Source organism: Mesoplodon mirus (assembly GCF_964341445.2).
Source record: "Mesoplodon mirus genome assembly, chromosome: 10".
NCBI lineage: Eukaryota > Metazoa > Chordata > Mammalia > Artiodactyla > Ziphiidae > Mesoplodon > Mesoplodon mirus.
Window position 1 is genome coordinate 18341870 of NC_138986.1, and position 20885 is coordinate 18362754.

Here is a 20885-nt window from a genome sequence, read left to right on the forward strand (position 1 = left end):
CCTGAGGGAAGACCGAAGGTTTTTTTTTGTTTTTTTGTTTTTTTTGCAGTATGTGGGCCTCTCACTGTTGTGGCCTCTCCCGTTGCGGAGCAAAGGCTCCGGATGTGCAGGCTCAGCAGCTATGGCTCACAGGCCTAGCCACTCCATGGCATGTGGGATCTTCCTGGACCGGGGCACGAACCCGTGTCCCCTGCATCAGCAGGTGGACTCTCACCCACTGCGCCACCAGGGAAGCCCGAAGACTGAACTTTGAAGGGTTAAAGAAAGGTGCTATACAGGTAGATCACCCAGGTGGAACCCGTTTTTCCCTCTCTCTGTTCCAAATCACCTGTCTACACAGAGTAGTATATCTGTCTATAGAAAGCCAAGTTAGAGCACTAGATTAAAAATAACTGCTTCCCAGCCACATAACACAGGGAGATCAGCTCGGTGTTTTGTGGCCACCTAGAGGGGTGGGATAGGGAGGGTGGGAGGGAGATGCAAGAGGGAGGAGATATGGGGATGTATGTATATGTGTAGCTGATTCAATTTGTTATAAAGCAGAAACTAACACACCATTGTAAAGCAATTATACTCCAGTAAAGGTGTTAAAAAAAAACTGCTTCCTAATATCTCATTTCTGTATATACAGGAAACATATTACATGAATCTGTATCTAATAAGGAAGACAAATTGCCCCACAAGTTATATTTCCTTGAATACTGTAAAATTATTCCATTCACATTTTTGTTGTTGTTAAAAAAAAAACAAACCACAAAAATGGAATAGAAATCTCTTAAACGGTAGGAGAAAGGAAATTTCACTCTCCAGTTTTGTTTCTTTTTTCGTTATTAGAAACAATTTCAAGCTTACTAAAAAGTTGCAAGTACCACACAAAGAACCTTTCTCTTCCCTGAAGTATTTGAGCATGAATTGCCCAAATGATGCTTTATTAATCCTGAGTACTTTAGTGTATATTTCCTACAAATAAGGGCATTGTGTTATGTAACCAAAATGTAACCATCAAAACCAGGAAGTTAACATCACTACCCTCTTATGTTCAAGCCCCATTCAGGCTGTGTCAATTAACTCAATAAAGAACATATAAGACCAGGTGAGCTCTGACCACTGTCAATCTTGCTGTCCTCAATCTCCCATCATCCCCACAGGCTGCTGCTACCCAACCATTTTTAATACCTCAGATGCATGGAGCTCTTTTGTACTGGAAGCCTTTTGCATACATACCTTTCTCTGCCTAGAACATTCCTCCTCCAGTGCTTCACCTGCTAAATCCTTCTCTTCTTCCAGGCAGAACTAGTTACTCCCTCAGATAGATTTTCCTTAACTTCCCTAACTTAAGTTAACCCTTTCCCTCAACCTCTTAAGCTTTTTTGTAAAACCTGTGCTTCTCTTTCACTGGACTCCTCAGGTGTGTAGCTGTGTTTTTGTTTGTGAGATTATTTATGAAATGTCTAATTTTCCTTCAATTTCTAAGTTCTGTGAAGGCAAGGATCATAATAATTTTGTTCATCAGCATATACAGAGCACCTAACATAGTGTCTGGAACATAGTAGATGCTCAGTAAAAATTTATTCAATGAAAAAACATTATTCTGTTCAAAGTTTATACAAATCAATGTAAAATTTTAATCAAATTTTCAACAGACAAATCACAGAAATGAGAATTTTAGAAGTTTTGGATTTCTAAAGAGAGAAAGATGAGTGGATGTGTTGGAAAAACAAAGACCATTTTATTTATTGTGATCTATATTAAAGGCAATGATTCCATCAGACAAAAAGTGTGCATATATTTTTCCTTATAAATGTATCTTTTATACATTAGAGGTGTGGCTATGTATCATGTAGCATGCTATTACTCTTTATTTCAAAGTAATTTAAGGTGAGACATAGAAAGTGGATTCTGGTAAGATGCACTTAGCAGAGTTTTGCTTAAATGTTTTATTACGGTCAAAATTATTTGAAAAGCACATTTAATATATTACAGACATTTTACTATAAAAGTGATCCTTAAAAAGTTATATGGAATATTTTATAATGTGGTATATATTATAAATAAACACTATAAACTGTATTATTGAGAAAAATACAAATAAGCCCTATAGCATTTTTTAAAAACCAAACTTGAGTTTAAAATTTTGACTGTTCTTTCTATAAAAATTGATGAATACATTTAATAAAATGATACAATATTATTCTAATATTTGTCTTGCTAAAAATGTCTTTTTTATGTATTATGAGTCTTAAAATTTCTAGTGGCATTTCACTGACTCTGTACATTTAACTTAGAAACTACAAATACTAACTCTGAATCACAGCAAACGGGAAGAGAATTTGATTTATTCAACTCTTTTTTTTATTAGTTTCTGCTTTATAACAAAGTGAATCAGTCATACATATATATCTGTTCCCACATCCCTTCCTTCTTGCGTCTCCCTCCCTCCCACCCTCCCTATCCCACCCCTCCAGGCAGTCACAAAGCACCAAGCTGATCTCCCTGTGCTATGTGGCTGCTTCCCACTATCTATCTACCTTACGTTTGGTACTGTATATATGTCCATGCCTCTCTTTTGCTTTGTCACAGCTTACCCTTCCCCCTCCCCATATCCTCAAGTCCATTCTCAAGTAGGTCTGTGTCTTTATTCCTGTTTTACCCCTAGGTTCTTCATGACATTTTTTTTTCTTAAATTCCATATATATGTGTTAGCATACGGTATTTGTCTTTCTCTTTCTGACTTACTTCACTCCGTATGACACACTCTAGGTCTATCCACCTCATTACAAATAGCTCAGTTTCATTTCTTTTTAGGGCTGAGTAATATTCCATTGTATATATGTGCCACACTTCTTTATCCATTCATCTGATGATGGACACTTAGGTTGTTTCCATCTCCGGGCTATTGTGAATAGAGCTGCAATGAACATTTTGGTACATGTCTCTATTTGAATTATGGTTTTCTCAGGGTATATGCCTAGTAGTGGGATTACTGGGTCATATGGTAGTTCTATTTGTAGTTTTTTAAGGAACCTGCATACTGTTCTCCATAGTGGTTGTACCAATTCACATTCCCACCAGCAGTGCAAGAGTGTTCCCTTTTCTCCACACCCTCTCCAGCATTTATTGTTTCTAGATTTCTTGATGATGGCCATTCTGACTGGTGTGAGATGATATCTCATTGTAGTTTTGATTTGCATTTCTCTAATGATTAATGATGTTGAGTATTCTTTCCTGTGTTTGTTGGCAGTCTGTATATCTTCTTTGGAGAAATGCCTGTTTAAGTCTTCTGCCCATTTTTGGATTGGGTTGTTTGTTTTTTTGCTATTGAGCTCCATGAGCTGTTTATAAATTTTGGAGATTAATCCTTTGTCAGTTGCTTCATTTGCAAATATTTTCTCCCATTCTGAGGGTTGTCTTTTCGTCTTGTTTATGGTTTCCTTTGCTGTGCAAAAGCTATGAAGTTTCATTAGGTCCCATTTGTTTATCTTTGTTTTTATTTCCATTTCTCTAGGAGGTGGATCCAAAAGGATCTTGCTGTGATTTATGTCATAGAGTGTTCTGCCTATGTTTTCCTCTAAGAATTTGATAGTGTCTGGCCTTACATTTAGGTCTTTAATCCATTTTGAGTTTATTTTTGTGTATGGTGTTAGGGAATGATCTAATCTCATACTTTTACATGTCCCTGTCCAGTTTTCCCATCACCACTTATTGAAGAGGCTGTCCTTTCTCCACTGTACATTCCTGCCTCCTTTATCAAAGATAAGTTGACCATATGTGCGTGGGTTTATCTCTGGGCTTTCTATACTGTTCCATTGACCTATCTTTCTGTTTTTGTACCAGTACCACACTGTCTTGATTACTGTAGCTTTGTAGTATAGTCTGAAGTCAGGGAGCCTGATTCCTCCAGCTCCGTTTTTCGTTCTCAAGATTGCTTTGTCTATTCGGGGTCTTTTGTTTTTCCAAACAAATTTTGAAATTTCTTGTTCTAGTTCTGTGAAAAATGCCAGTGGTGGTTTGATAGGGATTGCATTGAATCTGTAGATTGCTTTGGGTAGTAGAGTCATTTTCACAATGATGATTCTTCCAATCCAGGAGCATGGTATATCTCTTCATCTGTTTGTATCATCTTTAATTTCTTTCATCAGTGTCTTATAATTTTCTGCATACAGGTCTTTTGTCTCCTTAGGTAGGTTTATTCCTAGATATTTTATTCTTTTTGTTGCAATGGTAAATGGGAGTGTTTTCTTGATTTCACTTTCAGATTTTTCATCATTAGTGTATAGGAACACCAGAGATTTCTGTGCATTAATTTTGTATCCTGCTACTTTACCAAATTCATTGATTAGCTCTAGTAGTTTTCTGGTAGCATCTTTAGGATTCTCTACGTATAGTATCATGTCATCTGCAAACAGTGACAGCTTTACTTCTTCTTTTCCAATTTGGATTCCTTTTATTTCCTTTTTTCTCTGATTGCTGTGGCTAAAACTTCAAAAACTAAGTTGAATAAGAGTGGTGAGAGTGGGCAGCCTTGTCTTGTTCTTGATCTTAGTGGAAATGGTTTCAGTTTTTCACCATTGAGGACGATGTTGGCTGTGGGTTTGTCATATATGGCCTTTATTATGTTGAGGAAGTTTCCCTCTATGCCTACTTTCTGCAGGGTTTTTATCATAAATGGGTGTTGAATTTTTTCAAAAGCTTTCTCTGCATCTACTGAGATGATCATATGGTTTTTCTTCTTCTATTTGTTAATAGGGTGTATCACATTGATTGATTTGCCTATATTTAAGAACCCTTGCATTCCTGGGATAAACCCCACTTGATCATGGTGTATGATCCTTTTAATGTGCTGTTGGATTCTGTTTGCTAGTATTTTGTTGAGGATTTTTGCATCTATGTTCATCAGGGATATTGGCCTGTAGTCTTCTTTGTTTGTGACATCCTTGCCTGGTTTTGGTATCAAGGTGATGGTGGCCTCGTAGAATGAGTTTGGGAGTGCTCCTCCCTCTGCTATATTTTGGAAGAGTTTGAGAAGGATGGGTGTTAGCTCTTCTCTAAATGTTTGATAGACTTCACCTGTGAAGCCATCTGGTCCTGGGCTTTTGTTTGATGCAAGATTTTTAATCACAGTTTCAATATCAGTGCTTGTGATTGGTCTATTCATATTTTCTATTTCTTCCTGATTCAGTCTTGGCAGGTTGTGCATTTCTAAGAATTTGTCCATTTCTTCCAGGTTGTCCATTTTATTGGCATAGAGTTGATTGTAGTAATCTCTCATGATCTTTTGTATTTCTGCAGTGTCAGTTGTTACTTCTCCTTTCTCATTTCTAATTCTATTGATTTGAGTCTTCTCCCTTTTTTTCTTGATGAGTCTGGCTAATGGTTTATCAATTTTGTTTATCTTCTCAAAGAACCAGCTTTTAGTTTTATTGATCTTTGCTATCATTTCCTTCATTTCTTTTTCATTTATTTCTGATCTGATCTTTATGATTTCTTTCCTTCTGCTAAGTTTGGGGGTTTTTTGTTCTTCTTTCTCTAATTGCTTTAGGTGCAGGGTCAGGTTGTTTACTCGAGATGTTTCCTGTTTCTTAAGGTGGGATTGTATTGCTCTAAACTTCCCCCTTAGAACTGCTTTTGATGCGTCCCATAGGTTTTGGGTCGTCATGTCTCCATTGTCATTTGTTTCTAGGTATTTTTTTATTTCCTCTTTGATTTCTTCAGTGATCACTTCGTTACTGAATAGTGTATTGTTTAGCCTCCTTGTGTTTGTATTTTTTACAGATCTTTTCCTGTAATTGATGTCTAGTCTCATAGCATTGTGGTCAGAAAAGATACTTGATACAATTTCAATTTTCTTAAATTTACCAAGGCTTGATTTGTGACCCAAGATATGATCTATCCTGGAGAATGTTCCATGAGCATTTGAGAAAAATGTGTATTCTGTTGTTTTTGGATGGAATGTCCTATAAATATCAATTAAGCCCATCTTGTTTAATGTATCATTTAAAGCTTGTGTTTCCTTATTTATTTTCATTTTGGATGATCTGTCCATTGGTGAAAGTGGGTTGTTAAAGTCCCCTGCTATGAGTGTGTTACTGTCGATTTCCCCTTTTATGGCTGTTAGTATTCCCCTTATGTATTGTGGTGCTCCTATGTTGGGTGCATAAATATTTACAATTGTTATAAATTTTTCTTGGATCAATCCCTTGATCATTATGTAGTGTCCTTCTTTGTCTCTTCTAATAGTCTTTATTTTAAAGTCTATTTTGTCTGATATAAGAATTGCTACTCCAGCTTTCTTTTGATTTCCATTTGCATGGAATATCTTTTTCCATCCCCTTACTTTCAATCTGTATGTGTCTCTAGGTCTGAAGTGGGTCTCTTGCAGACAGCATATATATGGGTCTTGTTTTTGTATCCATTCAGCCAATCTGTGTCTTTTGCTGGGAGCATTTAGTCCATTTACATTTAAGGTAATTATTGATATGTATGTTCCTATTCCCATTTCCTTAATTGTTTTGGGTTCGTTATTGTAGGTATTTTCCTTCTCTTGTGTTTCTTGCCTAGAGAAGTTCCTTTAGCATTTGTTGTAAAGCTGGTTTGGTGGTGCTGAACTCTCTAAGCTTTTGCTTGTCTGTAAACGTTTTAATTCTCCATTCAAATCTGAATGAGATCCTTGCTGGGTAGAGTAATCTTGGTTGCAGGTTTTTCTCCTTCATCAGTTTAAATATGTCCTGCCACTCCCTTCTGGCTTGTAGAGTTTCTGCAGAGAGGTCAGCTGTTAACCTGTTGGGGATTCCCTTGTGTGTTATTTGTTGTTTTTTCCTTGCTGCTTTTAATATGATTTCTTTGTGTTTAATTTTTGACAGTTTGATTAATATGTGTCTTGGCATATTTCTCCTTGGATTTATTCTGTATGGGACTCTCTGTGCCTCCTGGACTTGATTAACTATTTCCTTTCCCATATTAGGGAAGTTTTCAACTATAATCTGTTCAAATATTTTCTCAGTCCCTTTCTTTTTCTCTTCTTCTTCTGGAACCCCTATAATTTGAATGTTGGTGCATTTAATGTTATCCCAGAGGTCTCTGAGACTGTCCTCAGTTCTTTTCATTCTTTTTTCTTTATTTTGCTCTGCAGCAGTTATTTCCACTATTTCTTTCATCTTCCATGTCACTTATCCATTCTTCTGCCTCAGTTATTCTGTTATCGATCCCATCTAGAGTATTTTTCATTTCATTTATTGTGTTTTTAATCATTACTTGATTCATCTTTATTTCTTCTAGGTCCTTGTTAACTGTTTCTTGCATTTTGTCTACTCTGTTTCCAAGATTTTGGATCATCTTTACTATCATTATTCTGAATTCTTTTTCAGGTAAACTGCCTATTACCTCTTCATTTGTTAGGTCTGGTAGGTTTTTGTCTTGCTCCTTCACCTGCTATGTGTTTTTCTGTCTTCTCATTTTGCTTATCTTACTGTGTTTGGGGTCTCCTTTTTGCAGGCTGCAGATTCGTAGTTCCCATTGTTTTTGGTGTCTCTCCCCAGTGGCTAAGATTGTTTCAGTAGGTTGTGTAGGCTTCCTGGTGGGGTGGACTAGTGCCTGTGTTCTCGTGGTTGATGCTCGATCTTGTCTTTCTGGTAGACAGGTCCACGTCTGGTGGTGTGTTTTGGGGTGTCTGTGGCCTTAGTATGTTTTTAGGCAGCCTCTCTGCTAACAGGTGGGGTTGTGTTCCTGTCTTGCTAGTTGCTTGGCATAGGTTGACCAGCACTGTAGCGTGATGGTCATTGACTGAAGCTGGGTGCTGGAGTTGAGATGGAGATCTCTGGGAGATCTTCACCGCTTGATATTTTGTGGAGCTGGGAGGTCTCTTGTGGACCTGTGTCCTGAAGTTGGCTCTCCCACTTCAGAGGCACAGCAGTGTCTCCTGGCTGCAGCACCAAGAGCCTTTCATCTACCCAGCTCAGAATAAAAGGGAGAAAAAGTAGAAAGAAAGAATTAAAGAAGAAAGAAAGAGAGAGAGAAAGAAAGGAAGAAGGAAAGAAAGGATGGAAGGAAGGAAGAAAGAAAGAAAGAAAGAAAGGAGGGAGGGAGGGAGGAAGGAAAGAAAAAGAAAGAGTGAAAGGAAGAAGGGTGGGAGGGAGGAAAGAAAGAAAGAAAGACAGGAGGGAGGGAGGGAGGAAGGAAAGAAAGAGAGAAAGAAAGAAAGGAGTGGCAGAGGGAGGGTGGGAGGAAGGGAAGGTAGGAAAAAAAAGAGAGAAGATAAAGTAAAATAGAATAAAGTCTAAAATATCGTAGTGTTATTAAAATAAAAAAGTAATTATTGAAGAAAAAAACGGACAGATAGAACCCTGGGACATATGGTGGAAGCAAAGCTATACAGAGAAAATCTCACACAGAAGCATACACATACACATTCACAAAAAGAGAACAGGGGGAAAAAATCGAAAATCTTGCTCTCAAAGTCCACCTCCTCAATTTGGGATAATTCGTTGTAAAAAGATGAAAAGGGGAAAAAATCTGAAATCGTGGTCTCAAAGTCCACCTCCTTAATTTGGGATAATTCATTGTAAAAAGAGGAAAAGGCGAAAAAATCTTTGATCTTGTCCTCAAAGTCCGCCTTCTCAATTTGGGATGATTCGCTGTCCATTCATGCCCTCCACAGACGCAAGGCACATCAAGTGGACTGTGGAGCTTTAATGTGCTGCCTCCAAGGCTGCACAGAGAGATTTCCCTGTCTCTTCTCTGCTCTCACAGCTCCCGGGTCTCAGCCTTGGACCTGGCCCCGCCTCTGCGCATAGGTCGCCGGAGGGCATCCGTTCTTTGCTCAGACGGGACGGGTTTAAAGGAGCCGCTGATTCGTGGGCTCTGGGTCACTCAGGCCGAGGGGAGGGAGGGGCACGCAGTGTGGGGCGGGCCTGCGGCGGCAGAGGCCGGCGTGACGTTGCACCAGCCCGAGGTGCTCCGTGCGCTTTCCCGGGGAAGCCGTCCTTGGTCCCAGGATGCTGGCAGTGGCGGGCTGCACAGGCTCCCCAAAAGGGGGGTGGACAGTGACCTGCACTCGCACACAGGCCTTTTGGTGGCGGCAGCAGCAGCCCCAGCGTCCCACACCCTTCTCCGGGGTCTGCGCCTTTAGCCGCGGCTCACGCCCGTCTCTGGAGATTCTTTAAGGAGCGCTCTTAATGCCCTCTCCTCACGCACCAGGAAACAAAAGGGAAGAAAAAGTCTCTTGCCTCTTTGGCAGCTCCAGACTTTTTCCCCCGGACTCCCTCCAGGCTAGCCGTGGTGCACTAACCCCTTCAGGCTCTATTCAACTCCTAAGGATAAAATAGAAGTGCTGTTTCATTCTTATAATTTTCATGGTCATTGGGTTTACAGTTAGAGACTCTTCTGTGGTATAAAGATATATCTAGATGTATGTAGAATTTGTACTTAAAATATATAATAATCCTATGAAGACATGTAAATTATAAAATGCGTAAGAAGCTTCAAGATGGCAGAAGAGTAAGACGCGGAGATCACCTTCCTCTCCACAAATACCTCAGAAATACACCTACATGTGGAACAACTCCTACAGAACACCTACTGAACGCTGACAAAAGACCTCAGACCCCCAAAAAGGCAAGAAACTCCCCCATGTACCCGGGTAGAGCAAAAGAAAAAAGAATAAACAGAGACAAAAGACTAGGGCTGGGACCTGCACCAGTGGGAGGGAGCCGTGAAGGAGGAAAGGTTTCCACACACTAGGAAGCCCCTTCGCAGGCGGGGACTGCGGGTGGTGGAGGCGGGGAGCTTTGGAGTCACTGAGGAGAGCGCAGCAACAGGGGTGCGGAGGGCAAAGAGGAGAGATTCCTGCACAGGGGATCAGTGCCAACAGGCACTCACCAGCCCAAGAGGCTTGTCTGCTCGGCCGCCAGGGTGGGCGGGGCTGGGAGCTGAGGCTTGGGCTTAGGAGATCAGATCCCAGGGAGAGGATTGGGATTGGCGGCGTGAACACAGCCTGAAGGAGTTAGTGCACCACGGCTAGCCGGGAGGGAGTCCGGGAAAAGGTCTGGAGCTGCCAAAGAGGCAGGAGACTTTTTCTTGCCTCTTTGTTTAGTGGTGCACGAGGAGAGGGGATTAAGAGCGCTGCTTAAAGGAGCTCCAGAGACAGGCGTGAGCCATGGCTGAAAGCGCGGACCCCAGAGACAGGCATGAGATGTTAAGGCTGCTGCTGCCACCACCAAGAAGCCTGTGTGCGAGCACAGGTCACTATCCAAGCCACCCCTCCCAGGAGCCTGTGCAGCCCGCCACTGCCAGGGTCCCGGGATCCAGGGACGGCTTCCCTGGGAGAGCGCACAGCGCGCCTCAGGCTGGTGCAACGTCACGCCAGCCTCTGACGCTGCAGGCTCGCCCCTCACTCTGTGCCCCTCCCTCTCCCTGGCCTGAGTGAGCTAGAGTCCCCGAAGCAGCGGCTCCTTTAACCCCGTCCTGTCTGAGTGAAGAACAGATGCCCTCAGGCGACCTACAGACAGAGGCGGGTCCAAACCCAAAACTAAACCCCAGGAGCTGTGCAAACAAAGAAGAGAAACGGAAATCTCTACCAGCAGCCTCAGGAGCAGCGGATTAAATCTTCCCAATCAACTTGATGTACCCTGTGTCTGTGGAATGCCTGAATAGACAACAATCATCCCAAATTGAGGAGGTGGACTTATATATATATGTGTATATATATATATTTTTTTTCCCCCTTTTCTCTTTGGGTGTGTGTGTATGTGTATGCTGCTGTGTGTGATTTTGTCTGTATAGCTTTGCTTTTACCATTTGTCCTAGGGTTCAGTCTGTACGTTTTTTTTTTTCTACTTTAAGAATTTTTTTTCTTAATTATTTTTTATTTTAATAACGTTATTTTATTTTATTTTATTTTATCTTCTTTCCTTCCTTCCTCCCTCCCTCTCTCTCTCCCTCTTTCTTTCTTCCTTCCTTCCTTTCTCTCTTCCCTCCCTCCCTCCCTTCCTTCCTTCCTTCCTTCCTTGCTTGCTTGCTTTTCTCCCTTTTCTTCTGAGCTGTGTGGATGAAAGGCTCTTGGTGCTCCAGCCAGGCATCCGGGCTGTGCCTCTGAGGTGGGAGAGCCAAGTTCAGGACACTGGTCCACAAGACACCTCCCAGCTCCATTTAATATCAAATGGCAAAAATCTCCCATAGATCCCCATATCAATGCCAAGACCCAGCTTCACTCAATGACCAGCAAGCTATAGTGCTGGACACCCTATGCCAAACAACTATCAAGACAGGAACACAACCCCATCCATTAGCAGAGAGGCTGCCTATAATCATAATAAGGCCACAGACACCCCAAAATACACCACCAGACATGGACATGCCCACCAGAAAGACAAGATCCAGCCTCATCCAACAGAACACAGGCACCAGTCACCTCCACCAGGAAGTCTACACAACCCACTAAACCAACATTAGCCACTGGGGACAGACACCAAAAACAACAGGAGCTATGAACCTGCAGGCTGCAAAAAGGAGACCCCAAACCCAGTAAGTTAAGCAAAATGAGAAGACAGAAAAACACACAGCAGATGAAGGAGCAAGGCAAAAACCTACCAGACCTAACAAATAAAGGGGAAATAGGCAGTCTACCTGAAAAATAATTCAAAATAATGAAAGTAAAGATGATCCAAAATCTTGGAAATAGAATAGAGATAATACAAGAAACGTTTAACAAGGACCTAGAAGAGCTAAAGGGCAAACAAACAGTGATGAACAGCACAATAAATGAAATTTTAAATTCTCTAGAAGTGATCAATAGGGGAATAACTGAGGCAGAAGAACGGATAAGTGACCTGGAAGATAAAGTAGTGGAAATAACTACTGCAGAGCAGAATAAAGGAAAAGGAATGAAAAGAACTGAGGACAGTCTCAGACACCTCTGGGACAACATTAAACACACCAACATTCGAATTATAGGGGTTCCAGAAGAAGAAGAGAAAAAGAAAGGGACTGTAAAAATATTTGAAGAGATTATAGTTGAAAACTTCCCTAATATGGGAAAGAAAATAGTCAATCAAGTCCAGGAAGCACAGAGAGTCCCATACAGGATAAATCCAAGGAGAAACATGCCAAAACACATATTAATCAAACTATCAAAAATTAAATACAAATACAAAATATTAAAAGCAGCAAGAGAAAAACAACAAATAACACACAAGGGAATCCCCATAACCTTAACAGCTGATCTTTCAGTAGAAACTCTGCAAGCCAGAAAGGATAAGCAGGACATATATAAAGTGATGAAGGAGAAAAACCTACAACCAAGATTACTCTACCAAGCATGGATCTCATTCAGATTTGATGGAGAAATTAAAACCTTTACAGACAAACAAAAGCTCAGAGAATTCAGCACCACCAAACCAGCTCTACAACAAATGCTAAAGGAACTTCTCTAGGCAGGAAACACAAGAGAAGGAAAAGACCTACAATAACAAACTGAAAACAATTAAGAAAATGGCAATAGGAACATACATATCGATAATTACCTTAAATGTAAATGGATTAAATGCTCCAACCAAAAGATATAGACTGGCTGAATGGATACAAAAACAAGACCTGTATATATGCTCTCTACAAGAGACCCACTTCAGACCTAGGGATACATACAGACTGAAAGTGAGGGGATGGAAAAAGGTTCCATGCAAATGGAAATCAAAAGAAAGCTGGAGTAACAATTCTCATATTAGACAAAATAGACTTTAAAATAAAGACTATTAGAAGAGACAAAGAAGGACACTACATAATGATCAAGGGATCAATCCAAGAATATATAACAATTGTAAATATTCATGCCCCCAACATAGGAGCACCTTAATACATAAGGCAAATGCTAACAGCCACAAACGGGGAAATCAACAGTAACACAATCATAGTCGGGGACTTTTAACACCTCACTTTCACCAAAGGACAGATCACCCAGAATGAAAATAAATAAGGAAACACAAGCTTTAAATGATACATTAAACAAGATGGACTTAATATTTGTAGGACATTCCATCCAAAAACAACAGAATACACATTCTTCTGAAGTGCTTATGGAACATTATCCAGTACAGATCATATCTGGGGTCACAAATCAAGCCTTGGTAAATTTAAGAAAATTGATCGTATCAAGTATCCTTTCTGATCACAACTCTATGAGACTAGACATCAATTACAAGAAAAAATCTGCAAAAAATACAAACGCATGGAGGCTAAACAATACACTACTTAATAACTAAGAGATCACTGAAGAAATCAAAGAGGAAATCAAAAAGTACCTAGAGACAAATGACAATGAAAACAGGATGATCTAAAACCTATGGGGTGCAGCAAAAGCAGTTCAAAGAAGGAAGTTTATAGCAATACAATCCTACCTTAAAAAACAAGAAACATCTCAAATAAACAACCTAATTTAACAACTAAAGCAATCAGAGAAAGAAGGACAAAAACCCCCAAAGTTAGCGGAAGGAAAGAAATCATAAAGATTAGATCAGAAATAAATGAAAGAGAAATGAAGGAAACGATATCAAAGATCAATAAAACTAAAAGCTGGTTCTTTGAGAAGATAAACAAAATTGATAATCCATTAGCCAGACTCATCAAGAAAAAAAGGGAGAAGACTGAAATCAGTAGAAATAGAAATGAAAAGGGGGAAGTAACAACTGACACTACAGAAATACAAAGGATCATGAGAGATTACTACAAGCAACTGTATGCCAATAAAATGGACAACATGGAAGAAAGGGACACATTCTTAGAAAAGCACAGCTTTCTAAGACTGAACCAAGAAGAAATAGAAAATATAAACAGACCAGTCACAAGCACTGAAATTGAAACTGTGATTAAAAAGCTTCCAACAAAAAAAAGCCCAGGACCAGATGGCTTCACATGCAAATTCTATCAAAAATTTACAGAAGAGCTTACATCTATCCTTCTCAAACTCTTCCAAAATATAGCAGAGGGAGGAACACTCCCAAACTCATTCTACAGAGGCCACCATCACCCTGATACCAAAACCAGACAAAGATGTCACAAAGAATGAAAACTACAGGCCAATATCACTGATGAATATAGATGCAAAAATCCTCAACAAAATACTAGCAAACAGAATCCAACAGCACATTAAAAGGATCATACACCATGATCAAGTGGGGTTTATCCCAGGAATGCAAGGATTCTCCATTATATTCAAATCAATCAATGTGATACACCGTATTAACAGGCTGAAGGAGAAAAACCATAGGATCATCTCAATAAACGCAGGGAAAGCTTTTGACAAAATTCAACACCAATTTATGATAAAAACCCTGCAGAAAGTAGGCATAGAGGGAACTTTCCTCAACATAATAAAGGCTGTATATGACAAACCCACAGCCAACATCATCCTCAATGGTGAAAAACTGAAACCATTTCCACTGAGATCAGAAACAAGAGAAGGTTGCCCACTCTCACCACTATTATTCAACATAGTTTTGGAAGTTTTAGCCACAGCAATCAGAGAAGAAAAATAAATAAAAGGAATCCAAATCGGAAAAGAAGAAGTAAATCTGTCACTGTTTGCAGATGACATGATACTCTACATAGAGAATCCTAAAGATGCTGCCAGAAAACTACGAGAGCTAATCAATGAATTTGGTAAAGTAGCAGGATACAAAATTAATGCACAGAAGTCTCTGGCGTTCCTGTACACTAACGATGAAAAATCTGAAAGTGAAATCAAGAAAACACTCCCACTTACCATTGCAACAAAAAGAATAAAATATCTAGGAATAAACCTACCTAAGGAGACAAAAGATCTGTATGCAGAAAATTATAAGACACTGATGAAAGAAATTAAAGATGATACAAATAGATGGAGAGATATACCGTGCTCCTGGATTGGAAGAATCAACACTGTGAAAATGACTCTACTACCCAAAGCAATCTACAGATTCAATACAATCCCTATCAAACCACCACTGGCATTTTTCACAGAACTAGAACAAGAAATTTCAAAATTTGTTTGGAAAAACAAAAGACCCCGAATAGCCAAAGCAATCTTGATAAAGAAAAATGGAGCTGGAGGAATCAGGCTCCCTGACTTCAGACTATACTACAAAGCTACACTAATCAAGACAGTATGCTACTGGCACATAAACAGAAATATAGATCAATGGGACAGGATAGAAAGCCCAGAGATAAACCCACGCACATATGTTCACCTTATCTTTGATAAAGGAGGCAAGAATATACAATGGAGAAAAGACAGCCTCTTCAATAAGTAGTGCTGGGAAAACTGGACAGGTACATGTAAAAGTATGAAATTAGAACACTCCCTAACACTATACACAAAAATAAACTCCATATGGATTAAAGACCTAAATGTAAGGCCAGACACTATCAAACTCTTAGAGGAAAACATAGGCAGAACACTCTATGACATAAATCACAGCAAGATCCTTTTTGACCCACCTGCTACAGTAATGGAAATAAAAACAAATGGGACCTAATGAAACTTAAAAGTTTTTGCACAGCAAAGGAAACCATAGACAAAACGAAAAGACAACCCTCAGAATGGGAGAAAATATTTGCAAATGAAGCAAGTGACAAAGGCTTAATCTCCAAAATTTACAAGTATCTCATGCAGCTCAATATCAAAAAACAAACAACCCAATCCAAAAATGGGCAGAAGACCTCAATAGACATTTCTCGAAAGAAGATATACAGATTGCCAACAAATACATGAAAGAATGCTCAACATCATTAATCATTAGAGAAATGCAAATCAAAACTACAATGAGATATCATCTCACAATAATCAGAATCGCCATCATCAAAAATCTACAAACAATAAATGCTGGAGAGGGTGTGGAGAAAAGGGAACCCTCTTGCACTGTGGGTGGGAATGTAAATTGATACAGCCACTATGGAGAACAGTATGGAGGTGCCTTAAAAAACTAAGAATAGAACTACCATACGACCTAGCAATCCCACTACTGGGCATATACCCTGAGAAAACCATAATTCGAAGAGTCATGTACCACAATGTTCACTGCAGCTGTATTTACAAGAGCCAGGACATGGAAGCAATCTAAGTGTCCATCAACAGATGAATGGATAAAGAAGATGTGGCACATATATACAGTGGAATATTACTCAGCCATAAAAAGAAACGAAATTGAGTTATTTGGAGTGAGGTGGATGGACCTAGAGTTTGTCATACAGAGTGAAGTAAGTCAGAAAGAGAAAAACAAATACCGTATGCTAATATATATATATGGAATCTAAAAAAAAAAAAAAAAGGCCATGAAGAGCCTAGGGACAAGATGGGAATAAATACACAGACCTACTAGAGAATGGACTTGAGGATATGGGGAGGAGAAAGGGTAAGCTGTGACAAAGTGAGAGAGTGGCATGGACATGTATACACTGCCAAAGTAAAATAGATAGCTAGCGGGAAGCAGCCGCATGGCACAGGGAGATCAGCTTGGTGCTTTGTGACCACCTAGAGGGGTGGGATAGGGAGTGTGGGAGGGAGGGAGATGCAAGAGGGAAGAGATATTGGAACATATGTATATGCATAACTGATTGACTTTGTTATAAAGCAGAAACTAACACACCGTTGTAAAGCAATTATACTCCAAAAAGATGTTAAGAAAAAAACAAACCCGTAAGAATGCGTCTGTTGATGAGTTTTGTAAATAAAGTGCTTGTTTTCAATCATATGAAACAAAATACCGAGGTAGAGAAAAACTTCTTTCCCACCCTACCCACAAAGATAAGAGATAAGTCACTAGTTTCCACTGTATTTTACAGTATCACAATATGCGCAAAAACTATTAGTGCTCATACACAATTCTTTCTTAGCTAAATCTTGTGTGCTTGTTCACATGGGCTGACCCTCATAACTGACTACTAAAATGAAAATGCATATCATTACGTTTTACACAAATATGTCTTGTGAAGTGGTAAGCTTCTCTATTTTTTTCCTCTGTTTTTTTCTTTCTCTATTTTTTTTCTAAATGCACAAACTGAGTGCATTTAGTGCAATGCACCTGTGCTAGAATGTAATGTGAGCCTTATATAATTAAAAAAATTTAACTAGCTTAATTAAAATAAGGTTAAAAAAGTGAAATTAATTTTAATAATGTATTTTATTCAACCCACCATATCTCATTCAACATGTAATAAATGAAAAAAAGATCACTGAGATCTTTCACATTCTTTTTTCATACCAAGTCTTTGAAATGTAATGTGTTTTTTATTGTCAACTTCGGTTAGCCACGTTTCATGTGCTCAATGACCACATGTGGCTAATGGCTACTATACCACACAGTGCAGGTATAGGGTGTGTAGAAAGAAAGACAGCAAGAAAGAAAGGGAAGAAGGAAAGAAGGAGGAAGAATTTGGGTATGATTTCTTCAAAGTAGTAACAATATTTTTTCAGAGGTGAAAATTAAGCATTAATTGTAATTAGAGGCTCAAGGCAAGAAAGGAATTGTGTATTCCTACCAGTGTCTTGAGTGTCTTCCATAGAATCTGAAGTGCTTAAGGACAGGAACTTTTCTTATTCATATCATTATCATTATCAACAACTTTTTAAAATGTTGGCCCTCAGGTAGAATTTCATCATTTCACCAAACTTTAGAAGATCATAGCTAAGTCCTCAAACTATAAAACTTGGTTAAATCCTTCATAAAGAAAATTTTTATTGAAAGAAATTGTTTAAAAAATATATGCAACTGCATCTCTAGTTTATGCATTATTTTTACAATTTCTCTGTCTTTTTCTCTTTCTTTTCAGCTAATGTATCACTTAAAGTCTGAAAAGGATTGAGTTCCCCAAAGAGAAGTCAAATTCATAGTGTCTCAAGGAATCAAATGGCTTGAGTTTCAAGGACAAGTAACGTATGTATTTCACATTTAAAGGGAAACTTGAAATGACTTCACCTGCTTTCTGTAACTCTAACCAGATATTACTTTAATATAAAAACAATTTTACTTAGTACGACCCTAAGACATCTTTAAAAGTAAAGTTATATTTTTCTTTCTGATTAAAAAAAAAATTCTTCATGATAAAACATCTACTGAAGACTCTAAAGGGGAAAGTAATAATCACCTACAACTCCACTGCTCAGAGATACTTTAAATATTTTATTTTTAAAGTATTTATGTATTTTTCTGAAGTCATTTTTACAACTATAAATATATATGACTTTTATATAAATTATTATATCACATATATATCTTTATGACCCATTTATCATATCATAAGCATTTTATGTTCACAAATGTTCTTTGAAAATAAGATCTTATTGACTGCATAAGATCCCTAAGAAGTTTCATAGTTGTAATGAAGTGAAAATATGATATTCACACCATCCTACTTTAAATGGAAGAAAGTGGGAGTTCCATGGTGGTCCGGTGGTTAAGACTCTGCGCTCCCAGTGCAGGGGGCACAGGTTTGATCCCCTGGTCAGGGAACTAAGATCCCGCATGCCTCACAGTGTGGCCAAAGATTTAAAGAAAAAAAAAAAAGAAATTGAAGAAAGCATTGACACTTACTGGTAGAAAGTCAGCCTCCACAGCTCTCCCCTCCTTCTATATATACCCAGGGGCTTAGTTATTGCTGGTGCAGAAGTTTCAGTGGCATTGCTAAGATGTTGCAAGTAAGACAGGAAAATAGATTTTGTGTTGCACTCCCGAAAAGAAAGAGAAGATAGGAAGATGGAATGAGGTCAGTAAGATGGCAGAATGTAATGTGAAGTGTATTTCTATCTCGTCATTCATTCTCCCAGCAGTCATCCTGATGATTAAGATCATTGGTAGATTTCTACTCAACTCAGAAATGTTCAGGGTGAGTTTCAATTTTATGAAAATTGATGATAATGCTTGATTCTGAGGTTTCCAGATTAGGTTGACATGGGGTGAAATAAACAGCATGAGTAGATGCAGGGGCTAGGGACAAAGAGTCATGAGAAGATAAACTCTTACAAATTCAAAGATATGCTAAGAAGGGTTTTAAGCCACTGCTGGCCATGTAGTAGGTGGGATTGTTGTCTTTGGTCCCAGGAATTTCTCTTTGGAATGGACATGTTTATCTTTTTTTTTTTTTTACCATTTAAAAATATTTACTTCAAGCTTTATTTCTTTTTTATTTTCAAAGTTGACATTTTACTTTAGTTACAATTTTATTCTTTCTTCTTAACATTCTGCCATAATAATTTCTCATGTCATTGAAATACTCTATCCAAGAGTAAACATCTTAAGTATTCCATCTTATTAGTACTTCATAATTTACTTAATATTTTCCTATTTTGCACAAGATTATTTCCAGTTTTTTTCAACATAAATTACTCTTATGCCTTATTCAAAGTTCACACTATTCCTTTATTATATACTCTTAGAAGTAAAATTACCATGTCAAAGTATCTAAACATTCTTTTTTTTTGAGTTCTTACCATCACATTTATTTTTTTTTTAAACTTATCTATTGGAGTATAATTGCTTTACAATGGTGTGTTAGTTTCTGCTTTATAACAAAGTGAATCAGCTACACATATACATATATCCCCATATCTCTTCCCTCTTGCGTCTCCCTCCCACCCTCCCTATCCCACCCCTCTAGTTGGTCACAAAGCACTGAGCTGATCTCCCTGTGCTATGTGGCTGCTTCCCACTAGCTATCTATTTTACATTTGGTAGTATATATAGGTCCATGCCACTCTCTCACTTCGTCCCAGCTTAAAACACTTTTTTTTTTTTTTTTTTTTTTTTTTTTGCGGCATGCGGGCCTCTCACCGATGTGGCCTCTCCCGCTGCGGAGCACAGGCTCCGGATGTGCAGTCTCAGCGGCCATGGCTCATGGGACCAGCCGGCCCGTGGCACGTGGGATCTTCCCAGACCCGGGCACGAACCCACGTCCCCTGCATCAGCAGGCGGACCCCCAACCACTGCGCCACCAGGGAAGCCCCTAAAACACTTTTTTAAAAACTTTTTAATTTATATTAGAGTATAGCCAATTAACAACGTTGTGATAGTTTCAGGTGCACAACAAAGCGACTCAACTACACATATACATGTATCCATTCTCCCCCCAGACTCCGATTCCATCCAGGCTGCCACATAACATTGAACAGAGTTCCCTGTGCTATACGGTAAGTCCTTGTTGGTTATCCTTTTAAAATATAGCAGTGTGTACGTGTCCATCCCAAATTCCCTAACTATCCTTTCCCTCCACCCTTCTGCCCCTGTAACCATAAATTCATTCTCTAAGTCTGTGAGTCTGTTTCTGTTTTGTAAATACATTCATTTGTATCATTTCTTTTTAGATCCCACATATAAGTGTTATCATACGGTATTTCTCTTTCTCTGTCTGACTTCACTCAGTATGACAATCTCTAGGTCCATCCATGTTGCTGCAAATGGCATTATTTCATTCTTTTTTATGGCTGAGTAATATTCCATTGTGTATATAAACATTCTTAAAACTCTTCAAGTACGTTGGAATAGACATATTTATCTTTGATTTTCCTCCTCTACTTTCTCATTCTCTCTCACTCCCTCCTTGTATTACTGTCTCTCAGACCCACCATCTTTGATCTTTTTATCTTAGTTGTTTTTTGTACTCTTTTCTTCTTGCACTGGCATATTCAAAGCTTGGAAAAGTCTTCCTCTGGGTGGTTTCTGTCCATACCTGTCTGGACAAAGGCTTCTAACTTCTCCAGGTTCTGACTGTAACATGATAACCTTGTTTTCTTCCTGGCCTCATGACATACAGCACATCCACTTAAACAAATTAAAAACAGACAAACAGTGTTTCTAGACCTTGTATCTATATTTTCATTTTAATACAGATTTGTCATTTGTGTCTACCACATCCCCTAAATATACAAT

At 38.8% G+C, this 20885-nt stretch overlaps 1 long non-coding RNA gene across 1 annotated transcript in view; it reads left to right on the top strand.

The window, feature by feature from the left end:
* LOC309810921 overlaps positions 1–20885 on the top strand; it is an 88940-nt gene that overhangs the window by 42637 nt on the left and 25418 nt on the right. The window contains exons 3-4 of the long non-coding RNA XR_014295076.1: positions 17794–17897; positions 20090–20146. This is a non-coding gene — a long non-coding RNA (uncharacterized lncRNA). The remainder of the gene's footprint in view (positions 1–17793; positions 17898–20089; positions 20147–20885) is intronic.